Genomic DNA, 17,310 nt, shown 5'->3' on the forward strand with positions numbered 1-17,310 from the left:
TAAAATGCTTCCCTGGGGGGTTGAGGAGGAGATAGGCTTGTCCTACTCGAGGAGCTGGGATTGCAGGGCAGCTGTAAGCCCTGCTGCATGACATCCATCTCCTGTATCCATTTAAGTCAGCCTTGTCGGGTACTTGGTACAAGGCAGAAGGTGGAACCTATCAAGTTGGATTTTTTAAAAAAAGTCCAGATCTTTAGGCAAGGATCTGCCTCTATAGATTTCTGTTCTGCATATGCTTGGAAGAATGAGAGATTTACACCTTATTGTCCTCTCAGCTGCAGCGTGTATTTCTTCTGAAAATACATTGCCTCTGAAGGAAGGGCTGTGACAGTGTTGGGGGCTCTGGCATTCACCTCATTAATCAAGGGATTGGCGTCCAATACCTCATGGTGACTGCTCACCCAGCTGAGCTACTCTGCCTGGGCACTTCGTTTCTGGAATTGTGTTTTCAGAGAGCTGTAGATGTGCTCATCTCAGAGCCAGAGGGGATTAAAGAGAGGGTCTGGTTCAGCTCTCTTGCTGGCTCCCCCTTTATATGACGATGTTCAGAGAGCTTGGTTAGAAATTGCCCAGCCCAATAGGCAAACGCTGTCAAGCTGCAGCTCTCCTTGGTGGAGGAAGCTCGTTAAACAAGATGCCTCTTTCCATCAGGCCCCCTTGGAGAAGGAAAGAAAGCTCTTCAGTTGATCTGGCATCTCTGTTTTGCATGCACATAATGCTCCATTTTCTTCTGTTTTTGGATGAGGCCACTGAGGCATAGGTCAGGTGGCTTTTCCCAAGTCCCGTAGCTCATCAGTGTGGGGGAGGACTGAGCTTCAGGCCTCTTCACCTTGAGTTGGCTCCCCTCCTGACTGCAGGTGAGCCATTTGCTACTCAGGTACCATGTTCTCCTCCTCTTTTTTTTTTTTTTTAAATTAATTTATTTATTTATCTATGGCTGTGTTGGGTCTTCGTTTCTGTGCGAGGGCTTTCTCTAGTTGTGGCAAGCGGGGGCCACTCTTCATCGCGGTGCGCGGGCCTCTCACTATCGCGGCCTCTCTTGTTGCGGAGCACAGGCTCCAGACGCGCAGGCTCAGTAATCGTGGCTCACGGGCCTAGTTGCTCTGCGGCATGTGGGATCTTCCCAGACCAGGGCTCGAACCCGTGTCCCCTGCATTGGCAGGCAGACTCTCAACCACTGCGCCACCAGGGAAGCCCCCTCCTCTTTTTTTAAGAAAATATTCCACCCTTAGGTGTTTGGGTTTTTTTCCATTTTATTGAGATGTAATTGACATATAGCATAGTATTAGTGTCAGGTATACAGCATAATGGTTTGATATGTCTATATATTGTGAAATGATCACCACAATAAGTCTATTTAACGTCCATCATCTCACATAGTTAACAAATTTTTTTTTCTTGTGATGAGAACTTTTAAGATTTACTCTCAGCAACTTTTTTTTTCTATATATATATATATATATATATATATATATTTTTTTTTTTTTTTTTAAGAGCTCCTGACTTATTTATTTTATTTTTTTGGCTGTGTTGGGTCTTCGTTTCTATGCGAGGGCTTTCTCTAGTTGTGGCAAGCGGGGGCCACTCTTCATCACCGTGCGCGGGCTTTTCACTGTCGCGGCCTCTCTTGTTGGGGGGCACAGGCTCCAGACGCGCAGGCTCAGTAGTTGTGGCTCACGGGCCTAGTTGCTCCGCGGCATGTGGGATCTTCCCAGACCAGGGCTCGAACCCGTGTCCCCTGCATTGGCAGGCAGATTCTCAACCACTGTGCCACCAGGGAAGCCCAGCAACTTTCAAATACATAATACAGTATCGTTAGCTATAGTCACCATGCTGTACATTACATCCGCAGAACTTACAGCTGGAAGTTTGTACCTTTTGACCACCTTCACCCATTTTCACCCACCCCCTGCTTCTGGCAACCACCAACCTGTTCTGTTTCTGTGAGTTTGGTTTGTTTTAGATGCCACATATAAGTGAGATCATTCAGTGTTTGTCTTTCTGTCTGACCTATTTTACTTAGCATATTACCCCCAAGTCCATCTGTATTGTCACAAATGGCAGGATTTCCGTTTTTATGGCTGAATAATATTCCGTTTGTGTGTGTCACATTTTTAATCATTCATCCAGTCATGGACACTTAAGTTGTTTCTATGTCTTGACTATCGTAAATAATGCCGCAGTGAACATGGGAGGGCAGATACCTCTTTGAGATAGCGATTTCATTTCCTTTGGATATATACCCATGTTTGGAATTGCTGGATCATATGGTAGTTATATTTTTAATTTTTTGAGGAACGTCCATACTATTTTCTGTAGCGGTTGCACCAATTTACATTCCCACCAACAATGCACAAGGGTTCCCGTTTCTCCGCATTTTTGCCAACACGTGTTATCTCCTGTCGTTTTGATGACAGCCATTCTAACAGGTGTGAGGTGATACCTCATTGTGGTTTTTGATTTGCATTTTCCTGATGACTAGTGATGCTGAGCGCCTTTTCATGTACCTTTGGTTATTCGTGTGTCTTCTTTCAGAAAAATGTTCAGTTCCTCTGCCCATTTTTTAATTGGATTGCCTTTTTTTTTTTTTGGCTATTTAGTTATATGAGTTTTTTATATACTTTGGATATTAACCCCTTATCTAATATTTGGTTTGCAAATATTTTCTCCTTTTCGGTAGGTTGCCTTTTCATTTTGTTGATGGTTTCCTTTGCTGTGGAGAAGCTTTTTTATTTGATATAGTCCCACTTGTTCATTTTTGCTTTTGTTGCCTTTGCTTTTGGTGTCAAATCCAAAAAAATCATTGCCAAGACTGATGTCAAGGAGCTTACAGCCTGTATTTTCTTCTAGGAGATTTATGGTTTTAGGTCTTCTGTTCAAGTGTTTAATCCATTTTGAGTTGATTTTTGGGTAGGGTGTAAGATAGAGGTCCACATTCTTTTGCATGTGGCTGTCCAGTTTTCCCAGTACCATTTTCCTTCTGTTTTTAAGGTTACAGAGCACTGTAGTATTGTCTGGGGTGCTTCTCCACGCTGTCCAGCTCATTGCCCTTTGCTGTCTCACAGAGAGTCGCTGGTACAGAAGTGTTCCCTCAGAGGCCGAGAATTTTAAGTTTTTAAAATTTATTTATTTATTTTTGGCTGCATTGGATCTTCATTGCTGTGCGCGTGCTTTCTCTAGTTGCGGCGAGCTGGGGCTACTCTTTGTTGCGGTGTGCGGGCTTCTCTTTGCAATGGCTTCTCGTGTTGCGGAGCACGGGCTTTGGGCGTGCGGGCTTCAGGAGTTGTGGCTCGCGTGCTCTAGAGCGCAGGCTCAGTAGTTGAGGCGCACGGGCTTAGTTGCTCCACGGCATGTGGGATCTTCCCGGACCATGGGTCGAACCCGTGTCCCCTGCATTGGCAGGCAGATTCTTAACCACTGCGCCACCAGGGAAGTCCCGAGGCCGAGAATTTAAATGTCTCCTCCTGGTGCTCCCTGAGCCAGCTTTGTCTTTGGTTTAGATGGTATACTAGGTAGGTGGCCTTCAGCTGCAGGTAACTGAGAACTCAGACTGCCGTGAACAGTTACGACATTTATTTGCTTACATAAGAAGCCATCTAGATGCAGCGGGGCCTTCAAGGTTGCAGGCCCCTTTGCATCTAGATGGCTTCTTATGTAGATGCAGCAGTTCAACAGTGTCATCAGGACCTAAACATTTCTCTCTGCTTTGCTACTCACTGTGTTGGCTCCATTCTGCAAGGTGGTTGCCAAGTACCACTGGGGCTAACAGGGCTGGGACTAGGGTGGCGTGGTGAGACACTTGGGACGTGAAACTTAAGGAGGTGTTCACTCGGGGTGGGCACAGTGCAGGGTTAACGCTTTTATGACTCCAGGAGTACTTCACCCTGGTTCTGGCCCTTGGGGCTAACCCTGCCCTCCTTCATGTTCCTGGGAGAGAGACTGCCACTGCCCGCCGCCAACCCCCGCCGCCTCATTTCACTTAGAGTAGGCTAAACTGCTGCAACAAATAGGCCCCCAAAATGTGATTGGCATAAACACAATACAGACGTATTCCTAATTCTAGAAGTCCAAGGCAAGGGTATTCCTGGTCAGCAGGAAGCTTTCCTTTGCGTGTGGTAATTCAAGAACACAGCTTCCTTCTGTCCTGTGCCTTTGCCATCTTTAGGGCCTCACGGTCACCTGCATCCGCCTGGCAGAGTGGGAAAAAGAGGTAGAGGAGAGATACCCATTCTCCACAAAGGCCTGACTAGAAGTCAGCCACATCATTCTATTCCTACTCTGTTGGCTGGGACTTAGTCTCCTGACACACCTAACTGCAAGGGGGCTGGGGAATGTAGCCTAGCTCTAGCCCAGGCAGAGGCGAGGAGAGTGGTTTGGGGGGACATCTACTAGTCTTTGCCGTGGCAGGAAGAAGAAAATGGATGCTTTATGGGGACCCTTTGAGCAGAAGCCTCTCAAGGAAATGGGGGAATTTATTGGAAAGCTGGAGGTGTCTTAACAACCCAGAATGTAGGCGGTGCTGGTGGCCCCCATGGGAGTGGGACTGGAAAGTGTTCCAGTACAAATCAGCTCTTCCCCCCTTCCCCCTCTATGAGTCTACTCCACTCCTTTGCAGGCCTGCTTCTTTTGCTCTCCTTTCTTTCCCATGGCTACCATTCCAGCTTCCCATTCCCTCCCATTCCAAGCATCCAACAACATTAATTTGACCCTGCATCCCACTTGTCACTTCCCAAGAATGAGATGCTGACTGGCCTGGCCTGGGAGAAGGGTCCCTTCCTGGTCCTGCTAGCTCATGGAGCCCACTTTCCACTTAACCAGGGCCGAGGGAGCACTTGCTGAGAAGGAATGAAGACAGAGGGGGCTGCTGATGTGTCCACAGCAGCCGCCTCTCGTGTTGCTAAGACTTGCTTTCCTTGTCACTCCCAGACCACCATGTTACCATTAAAAAAAAAAAAAAAAACCAAACCTTTATTTTTAAAAACTTTATTTAAAAAAATAGCTTTATTGAGATATAATTCACATACCAAAATATCCTTTTTTTTTTTTTTAATTTTATTTTTGGCTGCATCGGGTCTTTGTTGCTTCACGTGGGCTTTCTCTAGTTGCGGTGAGAAACTGCTCTTCGTTGTGGTGCGTGGGCTTCTCATTGTGGTGGCTTCTCTTGTTGTGGAGCACGGGCTCTAGGTGCGCGGGCTTCAGTAGTTGTGGCTTGCGGGCTCTAGAGCTCAGGCTCGGTAGTTGTGGCGCATGGGCTTAGTTGCTCCGCGGCATGTGGGATCTTCCCGGACCAGGGCAAACCCGTGTCCCCTGCGTTGGCAGGCGGATTCTTAACCACTGTGCCACCAGGGAAGCCCTATTTATCCTTTTAAAGTGTACAATTCAGTGGGCTTCAAGATTTTTGCAGAGGTGTGCAACTATCATCACCACCTAACTTTTAAACATTCTCATCATGCTAGAGAGAAACCCTGTGCCTATTAGCAGTCACTCCCCATTTACTCCAGCCTCTACCCCTAACCCTGGGCAACCACTAAGTTATTTCCTGTCTCTATAGATTTACTGATTTGGGACATACTCATTTCATATAAATGGAATTATACAGAATGTGGTCTTCTTGTGATTGTATTCTTTCACTTAATGTTTTTAAGCTTCATCCATATTTTAGCATGTATCATTACGTCATTCCTTTAAAAAAATATAGCTTTATTGAGTTATAATTCACAGACCATGAAATTCACCATTTAAAGTATGCAACTCAGTTTTGTTTATTCACAGAGTTGTGCAACACTCACCACTATCTAATTTTAGAACATTTTCATCACTTCAGAAAAGAAACCTCTTAACCATTAGCAGTCTCTCCTATTCCTCCCTTCCTGGCCCCTGTAAACCACTAATCTGCTTTAAAGTCTCTGTGGATTAGCCTATTCTGGACATTTTATGTAAATGAAATCATACCATGTATATGATTTGTGTCTGGCTTCTTTCACTTAGTATAATGTTTTTAAGGTTCATCCATGTAGTGACAGACAGCAGTACAGTTAATACCTTTTAATTGTCAAATAATATTCAGTTGTATGGATATACCATATATTGTTTATCCATTCATCAGTTGATGGACATTTGAATTGTTTCTATTTTTCTGCTTTATGAATAATTCTGCTATGACCATTCATGTGCAAGTTTCTGTGTGGACATATCTTTTTCTTTCTCTTGGATTATATATAATACCTAGGAGTAGAATCCTAGGTCATATGGCAACTCTGTGTTTTAACATTTCGAGGTGCTGCCAAACCATCTTCCACAGAGGCAGCACCATTTTATGTTCCCACCAGCAGTGTATGAGGATCCTCATTTCTTCACATCCTTGTCAGCACTTGTTATTATCTGTACTTTCGACTTCAGCCATCAAGTGGGTATGAAGTAGTTTCTCATTATGGTTTTGATTTGCATCTGATAATAATCAGTGGTGGGACTTCCTTTTCGGTCCATTGGTTGAGACTTCACCTTCCAATGCAGGGGGTGAGGGTTCGATCCCTGGTCAGGGAGCTGAGATCCCATGTGCATCTGGTCAGAAAGCCAAGACATAGAACAGAAACAACATTGTAACAAATTGAATAAACACTTTAAAAGTGGTCCGCATTAAGAAAAAAAAAAAAAATCAGTGGCACTGAGCATCTTTTCATGTGCTTGTTGGCTGTTTGTATGTCTTATTTAGAAAAGTGTTTAGTCTTGCTCATTTTAGAATTAGGTTATTTGTCCTTTTTTTTAAAATTGAAATATAATCGATTTACAGTACTGTGTTAGGTGTACAGCAGAGTGATTCGGTTATATATATATATATCTTTCAGGCTATTTTCCATTATAGGTTATTATAAAATATTGAATATAGTCCCTGTGCTGTACAGTAAATCCTTGTTACTTATCTGTTTTATGCGTAGTTTATTATATCTGTTAATCCCATAATCCTAATTTGTCACTGCACCCCCCCCCCCACTCAGCTTTGGTAACCGTAGTTTTTTTTCTGTCTCTTTGAGTCTGTTTTGTATATGGATTCATTTGAATTATGTTTTACATTACATATGTAAGTCATGCTGTATAATATTTGTCTCTCTCTGTCTAACTTTACGTAGTATGATATTCTCTAGATCCATCCATTTTGCTGCAATTTGTTGCGTTTATAAGTATTCTTCATATATTCTAGAAATAAGTCTCTTATTAGGTATATGGTTTGCAGGTATTCCATTCTTTGGGTTGTCTTTTCACTTTCTTGATTGTGTTCTTTAAAAGGCAAAAGTTTTACATTTTGATGAATTCGAAACTTTTTTTTCTTCTTTTACTTGTGTTTTTGATGTTATAGCTAAGAAACCATTGCCTAACCCAAAGTCACGAAGATGGTTATGTTTTCTTTTATAAGTTTTATAGTTTTAGCTCTAACATTTAGGTTTATGATCCATTTTGAGTTAATTTTTGTAGCTGGTGTTAGGATGGGTCTGACTTCATTCTTTTGGCATGTGGCTTCTCAGTTGTCCTAGCACCACTTGTTGAAAAGACTGTGCTTTCCCACTGAACTGTATTGACACCTTTGTGGAAAATCAGTGTTCTTTGTAGCCACTTCCTGGATTTTCTGTCCTTTGAAACTGCTGTCAGGGTTCCCATGAGACTTTGAATATAAACAATAATGTCTTTCTTGTATTGAACACCTACTATTTACAGTGCTAGGCACATTATATATATTCTCTCTTGTCCTCATGATAATTCTTCAAGGTGAGTAGTATTATCCTTATCTCAGAGATAAGCAAATTGGAATTTAGGATTTCAGCCATTTGCTGAGGGTTCTTTAGTAATGTGGTGGAGCTGGGCCTTGAACTTAGATCAGTGTGGCTCCAAGGGCTGAGCCCAGCCATGTGCTGTGCTTATCTGTTCCCAGGAGGTCCCACCCAGCTTGGGTGTCATTTCTGGAGTTCTTTGGGGCCATGACTAGCCAGATATATGTATGGCAAGGATGATGGCCTGAAACCTGAATAAGATTATATGATTTCACAGTGTGCTTTGGATGTTAAAAAAAAAAAAAAAAAAAAAAAACCAATTGTTGCCTCCAGCTGCCTCTGTAAGAAGTGGGCACCTAGACTGAAGGAATGGTGGGTGAGTCCTGTTCTGCCCTGTCCTGTTGGACCACTCCTGGGAGTTATGTTATTTTTGGAAGCCATGAAGTAGAGCCCCTTGAAAAAAGAGTATCAGGATGGTGGCCTGCCTTCAGATAATGGCCTGTGAGGCCCAATTGAAAGGTCTGGTGGTATTTAAGTTGGAAATGAGCCGAGAGTGGTGCTGTTGGTGAAGGGCTATCACGCAGAGAAAGGGTGAGATTTGTGCCAGAGTGTGGAAAATGTGGCAAAATGGTTTGGCTGGTCAGGAGGAAGTTTTTAAAACTCAGAGCTAATGGGAGGTGACAGGGGTTGCCTTGGGGAGTCGTGAGCTTCTTGTCACTGGTTTTATACAAACAGAGTCTAGCTCCATACTTTGTGGATTGTCCTAGAGGTTCTTTGGGTGAAGGCCTATGGGATTTTTTTAAGATTTCCTTTGACCCCCAAAGCTTATATGTCATGGCTTCTGGTTTTACAGGACTTCCTATCCTTGCAGCTGGGATTGCTCCCAGCTCAGATCTGTCATGCCTCACTCATCCCGAGGGCTAAATTTGGAGTTTAATAACAACACTTTGGCCTGTTTCCTTGGAGGCACTTCATCTGTTATCCCATTAATCCTCATAACATCCCTGGGCAGAAAGTGAGGGAGGGCCAGAGAGGGGAAGGAGTCTGTCTCTGACTTCTTCACATCCTGAAGGTGAGAGGAGATGGCTGGTTTAGGAGCTAGCCCGGGGCTGGGGGCGTGGCCTGGATCACAGACCCTCAGGCTCCCCACCCACCCCCCCACTCCCACATACAGCCAGGTTGCACACTGGGTAAAGGGTGTGTCTCCCCAGCAGGAAGCTCAGGTCTTGGGAATAGTATACTGGTGATCTGATTCCATAAAAAGTTTAAGACGCACCCATGGTGCATATGGCTCCAGGTCAACTCAGTCAGGAGTGGGAATGGGTGGGCATGGAGGTGAGCAGATGAAGTTTGAGCCCCAAGGTGAGAGGGGGGAAGACCAATGTGTCCACCACTAACTTCTAGCAGAGGGGAGGGGCCAGAGGCAGCAGGAGGGCTTCCTCAGGGAGGGGATTTGAGCAAAGTTTGGAGAGTCTTGGCGAGGACTCTGGATTTACATTCTGGAGCTCAGAGTTTGAGTGGTTTTCCTACCAACTAGCCATGCGACGTGGGTCAAGTTCTTGCCCCCCACCCCCGGCTCACTCTCCCCAGGAGAGGGCTTGCCTAGGGTGCTCTTTGAGATTCTGAGCCTGTGAGCTGAGTGCTGTTGCATGGATGGCTAAAGAGCCTGGGCATGCAGAGGAGAGACTGGACTAGCTCAGGGAAGAGGTTTGCTGGAACCGCTGTGAAGGATGAGCAGGGATGAAGGGAAGAGGACCCCAGGTGAAGGGCTCTGCTTGGGCAAAGGCATATTGGCTTTGGGGTTCTTGTCTACTCCAGACCATGCTGTTTGTCACTCCTACCTCTGTTCAGAGTCTCACAGGCATCTGTCTGGCTTCTCCATCCTTCCCAAGCTCTTTCCCTTTAAGCCTTGGCATTTTGTTTCAGGCTGGCCCTCGGCGAGTGGCCCAGTGTGCAGTGGGGACACTCTTGTCTGGACTCTGAGTGCTGCTAGTCTTCCCTGGCACCAGGCAAGGAGGGCACAGAAACCCAAGGCTACAGACTGGAGACCACTGCAGCTGGAAGGTCCCTTGAAAATCATCTGATACTATACTCCCTGTCACCTTTTTGCAGATGAGGGAATTGGGGCTTGGAGTCACAAGCCTGGTGAGAGAAGAGCAGGTGCTAAGACCTAGAGGCAAGAGAAAGCAGATGGGTTTGTGAAAGGTAGAAGAGCCGGGACTGGGGAGTGTATGGAAATGAGGCCGGAGGGGTGGGCAGGACCGGGTAGTGACGGAGCTCTAGTAAGCCACAGGAAGATGTTAAGCAGAGGAATGGTTCCTTTTACAAAGGACACTGGCTAGAAACCGAGCCCCCGGTTTTCCCAGCGTCCCCTGTGCCTTGCTGGCCTTCCCCACCTGTGGATGGCACCTTCGTCTTCTGCTTGCTATGGCTGAAAACCTGGTAAAAGGCCTCGACTCGTTCTCTCACCCTCCACATCTCCAGTCCCTCCACAAGTCTTTTGGCTCTTCCTTCAGAATATATCCAGGATCTGACTGCTTTTCACCACCTCCACGGCTCCTCTGGTTCAAGCTCCCACATTTCTTACCTTTTTACTACCTTGATCCACTTATTGCACTCTGATTACACCTTGGTCCCTTCAGTTTATTCTCCATGCAGCAGCTGGAGTACAGGGTGAAAGTCAGAGTCAGATGAGGTCACCCTTCTGTTCAGAGAACCCTCTAGGGGCTGCACATGTCATTCAGGGAGATGCCAAAAGGCTCTCCATGATCCACATGGCCCAAAACCTGGTCTCCCATTCCCCTCCCAGCTGCTGGTTCTGCTCTTCCAGCTTGTCAGCCTTGCTCCTGCGCCGGGGCCTTTGCATGTGTTCCCTCTGCCTGGCCCACTCTTCCCCCAGCAAACTTCATAGGTCATGCTCTCCCTTCCTTTTGGTCTTTGCTCAAGACTACTCTGACCTCCATATCAAAGATTGTAACCTTCCTCAAATTTCCTTCCTGGCTTTAATATTTTCTTCTCAGCATTTACTTCTTTTTTTTTTTTATAGATTTATTTTTATTTATTTTTGGCTGCGTTGGGTCTTAGTTGCTGCCTGCAGGCTTTCTTTAGTTATGGCGAGCGGGGGATATTCTTCGTTGCAGTGTGTAGGCTTCTCATTGCGATGGCTTCTCTTGTTGCGGAGCAAGGGCTCTAGGCACGCGAGCTTCAGTAGTTGTGGCTCACGGGCTCTAGAGTGCAGGCTCAGTAGTTGTGGTGCATGGGCTTAGTTGCTCCATGGCATGTGGGATCTTCCCGGACCAGGGCTTGAACCCGTGTCCCCTGCATTGACAGGCGGATTCTTTTTTTTTTTAAATTAATTAATTAATTAATTTATGGCTGCGTGGGGTCTTCTCATTGCGGTGGCCTCTCTTGTTGTGGAGCACGGGTTCTAGGTGCGCGGGCTTCAGTAACTGTGGCTCGAAGGCTCTAGAGCGCAGGCTCAGTAGTTGTGGCGCACGGGCTTAGTTGCTCGGCGGCATGTGGGATCTTCCCAGACCAGGGCTTGAACCCGTGTCCCCTGCATTGGCAGGCGGATTCTTAACCACTGCGCCACCAGGGAAGCCCTCAGAATTTACTTCTAATTTGTTTTTTTGTTTATTGATTGCCTACTAGAAAGGAAGCTTCATGAAGGCAGGGATCTTTTTTTAAATATGTGTGTCTAATTTGTTCATTGCTGCTTTATCCTGGCACCTAGAGCAGTACCTGGAGCTCAGCAGGATAAATAAATACTTTCAGAATGATTGATTGACCTCATGGTGGCTGTGTGGGAGTGCATTGGGCTGGGGAGCAGGACTGGGGTGGAGTGGGGAGACCAGCTGGGAGGCTGTGGCAGAATCTCAGACAGGAGATGGTCAGGGTTCTTGGGTCTACCAAATGGCAAGGTTTAGCAGCTCTCCCCTTGCTGTGATGCATGAACTGTCAACTGAGAAGAACTTTAGGTTTAAGTTTGTCTAATCCCCTCTTTGATCATTTGGGGAAATTGCGGCCCACGAAAGAATTCCCCGCTAAGTTAGGGGCAGAATGCAGCCTTCCTGTTCCCCAACGGCATCTTATTAAAGAACTTTGGTCTCTGGGGGGGGAGAGGAGAAGCCTCAGGGGCTGTGTGGCAGTGACTTGAGAGCAGCTGCTTTTGTACTCGATGGCAGGTTGAGGGCCTGCCATGGTGACTGAGTTCGTGTACGAAACGCTTTTCTTAGTGGTCACCTTGGGGTTGATGAGTAGAAGGGCATAAGATGGCTCCTGCCCCAGGCACTGCCAGTTAGGTTGAAAGTTGAGATGCCTGCTTAGCAGTTCATGAAAAGACAGATCTTGGAGGGTCTTCCAGTTGCCTCTCCAGGCATCCATTCTATCCCCCTACCACTCTCCCCACTTGTTTTTCTTGGTTGCAGGGGGTATGGGGTCTTGACTGGCTTAAGCCAATAAAAGTATGGCATCCATTTCTGCCATAGTGATAGCTTGGCGATGGGCAGTGACCCAGACCTAAGCCAATCAGTGTATGGAATCACCCCTGGCCAAAGTGACTGATTGAGGTTGGGCCACTCGGAGTTGGCTGGAAAGCTTCTGTTTGATGGCTGGAAGGAGATCTCTCCTGCTCCACGTGGTGTGATATGCAAATAGGAGGCTTGGAACTGCTGCAGACATTTTGCTGTCCTGAGGGAAGCCAGCCTGAGGACAGAGTTGAGATTTATAGCAGGGCGAGCCAAGAGCCTAGCAGGGAAACAGCCAGAGCCCTGCTCAGACCTACCTGGAGCACCTGTTGTCCCAGTTATGGGGGCTAGCACACGCTGTCTACAGTTTAGGGTAGTTTGAGTTGACTTTTGTCCTCGTCGTTGAAGAAAGCCTAACTGTTAATTGGTTGCTAGACAGTGATGAGGAGGCATGAGTGAACATGATGAGAGCCAGGTGTGGCTTTTGCTGGAAGCATGCTCCACAGACCTGCCTGAGTCCCTCTGAGAAGCTTTCCATCCCACCAGGCCTTGAGGATAAGTACCCAGGAGACACTCTGAGCTCTTTCTCCTGAAAGTGGGCCAGCTGGGGCTGTCTGTATGGTTTCTAGCAGTATTGGGACCATGGAGAGATATCTATCTTTTTAGAGTCACTGGCTTTTTAACCCCCTTCCCCTGTGGATACGGGCCCTCTTGGTGGGGGTGTGTTGCTCAGAGGGGAAGGCCCCAGTCCTGCCTCTGCTAGTGGGCCATGCACACATCCATGTGGGTTGCTGGGAGTGCTTGCTTGCTGGACCACAGGTGACTCCATGCCATCCCCGCATTCGGGGCCTTTACCTTTTCTTTGCTCCTGGGTAGGCTGGTGACCAATGGCTCCTTCCTGGAATATTTATAAATGCATAAAAAACATGAACTTACAAAGAAAACCAATTCTGTTCAGATACACATAGCAAAATATTAAAAAATTGTGATGAAGTGCCACATATGCTTCTTTTTTTTTAAATTTATTTGGCTGCGCCACGCAGTATGTGGAATCTTAGTTCCCTGACCAGGGATCGAATCCGCACCCCTTGCAGTGGAAGTGCAGAGTCTTAACCACTGGACCACCAGGGAAGTCCCATATATGCTTCTTTGTTAATGTAATAATAAGAGTATCTTGTGGCAAGTCCAGTAACTACTATATAATTCAGAGTTGTCATGGTGAGCATAAAGGACATAACAAGATACCTGTAATAGCTGTGATGTTCTATGAAAATATTTATGCTTTCTGTTGGCAGCAAAGTCACTGGATCTGATCAGACTACTGGGGGGTGTTGTCTACATTCATAATTTAAAAAAGAGATAGTGAAATAAAGATGTAATTTTTTCTCATCCAAGTTTACGGTCCCCTGCGTTCTATCCATGGACCCTATGGGGGATGTCTGTGGGCCCCAAGTTAAGAACCCTTGAGTAAAACAAAACACAACCAAAACCCTTACACACACACACACACACACACACACACACACACACACACACATTATGAGGATGTGTGCATGTGGGTGCATACGAAGATGTAGACACCTGGGATCCTCATACCTGCACAAAGAGCTATGGAGGACACCTCCTACCTCCCAGGTGAACCTGTTGTGCGTGCACACACATACCCAGCTGCCGACACACCCAGAGAGACACTGTATATATGTACGCATGGACACTTGCAGGTCAGACACTTGGGACCATGTGTACACATCCCCCCACAGAAGTGCACACACATGCTCATACTTACACATGCTCACATGCACAAGTGTGTGGACACACACATCCAGCTTTGTACCCAGAGCCTTCTGTATAAACGTGCACAATCCTTAGCCTCAGGGCCTAGCATGGCCACTGCAAGGGCAGAAGAGGCCAGGTTCATGCCATCTGGATACTGCTACCCAGCCCCCAGGAGGCCCAGTCCAGGAGGACCAGAATTCTGTCTAACCCACTTTCCCAAGGCGTAAACTGAGGGGCCAGGAGGCCTCCAGAACCTTCCTTTGCTTGATGAAGTTCTGATCTGTCCCCTGATGGGTTGGGTGATGGGTATTTGGTTGATGTTGCTGTACCACCACTAGTGGGCTGCCAGGGAGCGCTCAGCTTTGGCTCTCTGAGCCCACGGGGGCAGCAGGGCGTGGGGCCAGCACAGTGCAGGGACGTCCCCAAAGGAAAGAATTCTTCACTGGTGATGCACATTGTGTCTGCAGAAGCTAATGGCCCAACCTCCTATTCAGTTTATGTAAAATAAAACAGGCCATATGCTGCTGCTTTCAGAGTTTGGGTGTTTAAATTAAATGTTGTTTAATGAATATTCAAACCCATTTGTTCTAAAGTTGTGCTCAGTGTGGTGGCGGCTTTCATCCCCCCTCCTTCCTTGCAGCCCCCTCCGTGCTCCCGTACCCAGGGTATTAAACCATTAGAACGGGGTGTGAACATCTAGGCAGCTGTCTTCCAACGGAAATTTGGATATTAAAATGCCGGAGCAGATGACAGTGTAAATAAAGACATACAGTGAGAGGCTTGTCTGGTTATTTTTTGTTTGGTAATTAAGACGGAGGAGGTTTTGACTTAAGTTCTGTCTTACTGAGAAACAGAGGTGGGGGCCGAGAACTCTCCACGTCTTCCCTCTTTCCTTTGCCCGTCAGCCCAGAGAGGGGCTTTTCACGCTGGCCTCTGTGTAACTGGTATATTGACAAGTGTCAACTTGGTGGCATAGAGAAGTGAAATGAGTTTATTTTTCTCCAGACACTGCTTTCTGCTGAACTCTGTCAAATTACCCTTAACATCAGCTCGAGTGGAGTCCATAGCTTTATGGTCATTTATGGTCCAGGCTGGTTCAAAACTACTGCCTCATCTCTGAATTGAACCCCTCCCCTTGGCCTGCAGTAGGCCAGACACTTCTCAGATGATTGAAGTGGGGAGGGGGTGGTGGTGGCTCTCTCATTTCCCCTCCAGCTCCAGAGCCTTGGGTCTCACTCCTTCAAATTCACAGGCAGGGACCATGGGCTGCGGAGGCAGGGTGTCCTAGGGAAGCAGTCCCCAGGGTTGTGGGAGGCATCTCTATTTTGGCTTGCTGCCATGGCTGACCTGGTGGTCTGTGTGTAGATGGGGGGCTGACATCCTTGGGGCAGAGTCCATCTTATGCCAGCACCATGCATCACTGAAGATGCCCCCAGAGAGAGGCAGCAGGCCTCCTTTCAGCCCCATGAATGGTGCATGCCCCATCTCCTTTCTGGGTGGGGCACTGCTTCTTGGGATGTCCTTGGGCTCCAGCTCATCTCTCCTTTGCATCTCCACGTGGCTTCACAGGAGCAGCTGAGGCCCTGACATCCTGTTGCACACATTTAGAGTGAGGGTTTATGTATGACTGGAACCATTTTAGGAACATCATGAGGGTTCCCATCCTTCTCTCTTACCCTGTAAGACACCTCCCAACCCAAAGAGCTCAAATGCTTCAATGCCTCTGATTATCACCTCCATGTGGGAGACCTCCAAGCCTCTGTCAGCAGCCCTGAGCTCTCTGTGACTCTGTCTCCACTTGGACATCCCCCCAGATTTCATTATGCTCGTATCTAACTTGCTCATCTCTCCTTCCCTTCTCACCTCCACAATCCAAACCAGCGTTTTCTCTGTCATGAGAACTTGCTCAACAAGCACTTAATCAAGCAGCTACTGTACACCAAGTCCTGTGATAAGTACTGAGGATCCAAGGATGACTAAAAATGGTGCCTGCCCAATGGTGCCTGCCCTCAAGGAGCTCTTGGTCCAGTGGGGGCCATAGACCTAAGGGAGAGAGTCTCGGTATGAAAAGGTAAGATCTAAGGGATGTGGGTGGAGAGGTCTTAGAGGTTACTTCACTAACCTCTAAGCACTTGGGCACTCAGGAAAGGCTTCCTGGAGGGAATGATCTTTGAGCTCAGTCTTGAATTGTAATAACTAGCAGGGTAAGAAATGTAAGAAGGGCATCCTGGGGAAAGGGAATAGCAAGAACAAAGGCATGGAGGCATGGAATAGCATGGAATATGCGGAGAATTTGTAACAGTTCTGTGTTCCTGGGGTCTAATATGCAGGGTAGGCAGTGGTAAGAGACGGGTTGGTTCCTGTCTCTGTCCTGGCCTCTTCCTCCTCCCGGTCCTCCTCCAAAGAGTTGTGGCTGACACCTCTTCAAATGCCTTCACCCACTGCCATCCATCCCACCATAGGATGAATGATGGAGTGGGGTGGCTGATCACACGGTATCTTCCTACTTTGACATTATGCCACCAATAGGTAAGTATGGTTATGTCTTCTCCTGGGGGAGGTGGCCTGGAGGAACCATTTGAGGATGGGAAGCTATTTGGGATAAGGCAGCTATCCCAAGGCCCTCACCCTGACCTTCCTTTCAGCTCAGTTCTTGGTCTGAATTCCGAATCTCCTTGATTCGTGACTTCCCTTTGCTTTCTTTTTGGCTTCTGAGTTTGTTTCAGAATCTGGTTTCCAGATTCCATCTGATTCCTTGAATAGGCAGCCTAGGTAGATCCATCTCTGCTGGCATTGACATTTTGCACATGGTCGGACACACCCTCAGAGAAGAGGACCCACCTATGGGCCCCAAGTTACCCTTATAGATCCGTGCCTGACCCAACTCCCACAACCCCTGGCCTCTACCCAACTGTCCAGGAGGATTGGGATCTTCTAGGTGAGGTCAGCTTGGAAACTTTCTTCCCTGGCCTGATTGTGTATGCATGTGCATATGAATGCGTGTTTGTGTCTGTCTGTGTTGAGAGAGATTGGCAGGAAGCCAGTGTCCCAGCTGAGAATCTGTTCCTGGGGCTCAGAGGAAGCTGGGCGTCCCTGCCCACTTGCCCTGGCTCCAGTCTTCTACATGTGCGTTACCTACGATGGGAGTATTACATTTTGGTTGGATAGAAGTCCTAGTCCCAAGCCCATGCGTAGGCCCCTGACTTTCCCAGGTGACAGGTGTGGACTCACAATGCATTTTCATGAAAACCAGAGACAATTTGAGAGCTGAAGGTGCTATAAGGAACCCATTCATTTGTTTCTTC

General features: G+C 47.0%; 1 protein-coding gene across 4 annotated transcripts in view; it reads left to right on the forward strand.

Annotated features, from left to right (window-relative positions):
* The window catches only part of RPS24 (ribosomal protein S24), a 346,544-nt gene that overhangs the window by 14,448 nt on the left and 314,786 nt on the right, over window positions 1-17,310 (forward strand). The window lies entirely within an intron of this gene.

The sequence above is a fragment of the Balaenoptera borealis genome, assembly GCF_965194805.1.
Source record: "Balaenoptera borealis genome assembly, chromosome: 10".
Lineage (NCBI taxonomy): Eukaryota > Metazoa > Chordata > Mammalia > Artiodactyla > Balaenopteridae > Balaenoptera > Balaenoptera borealis.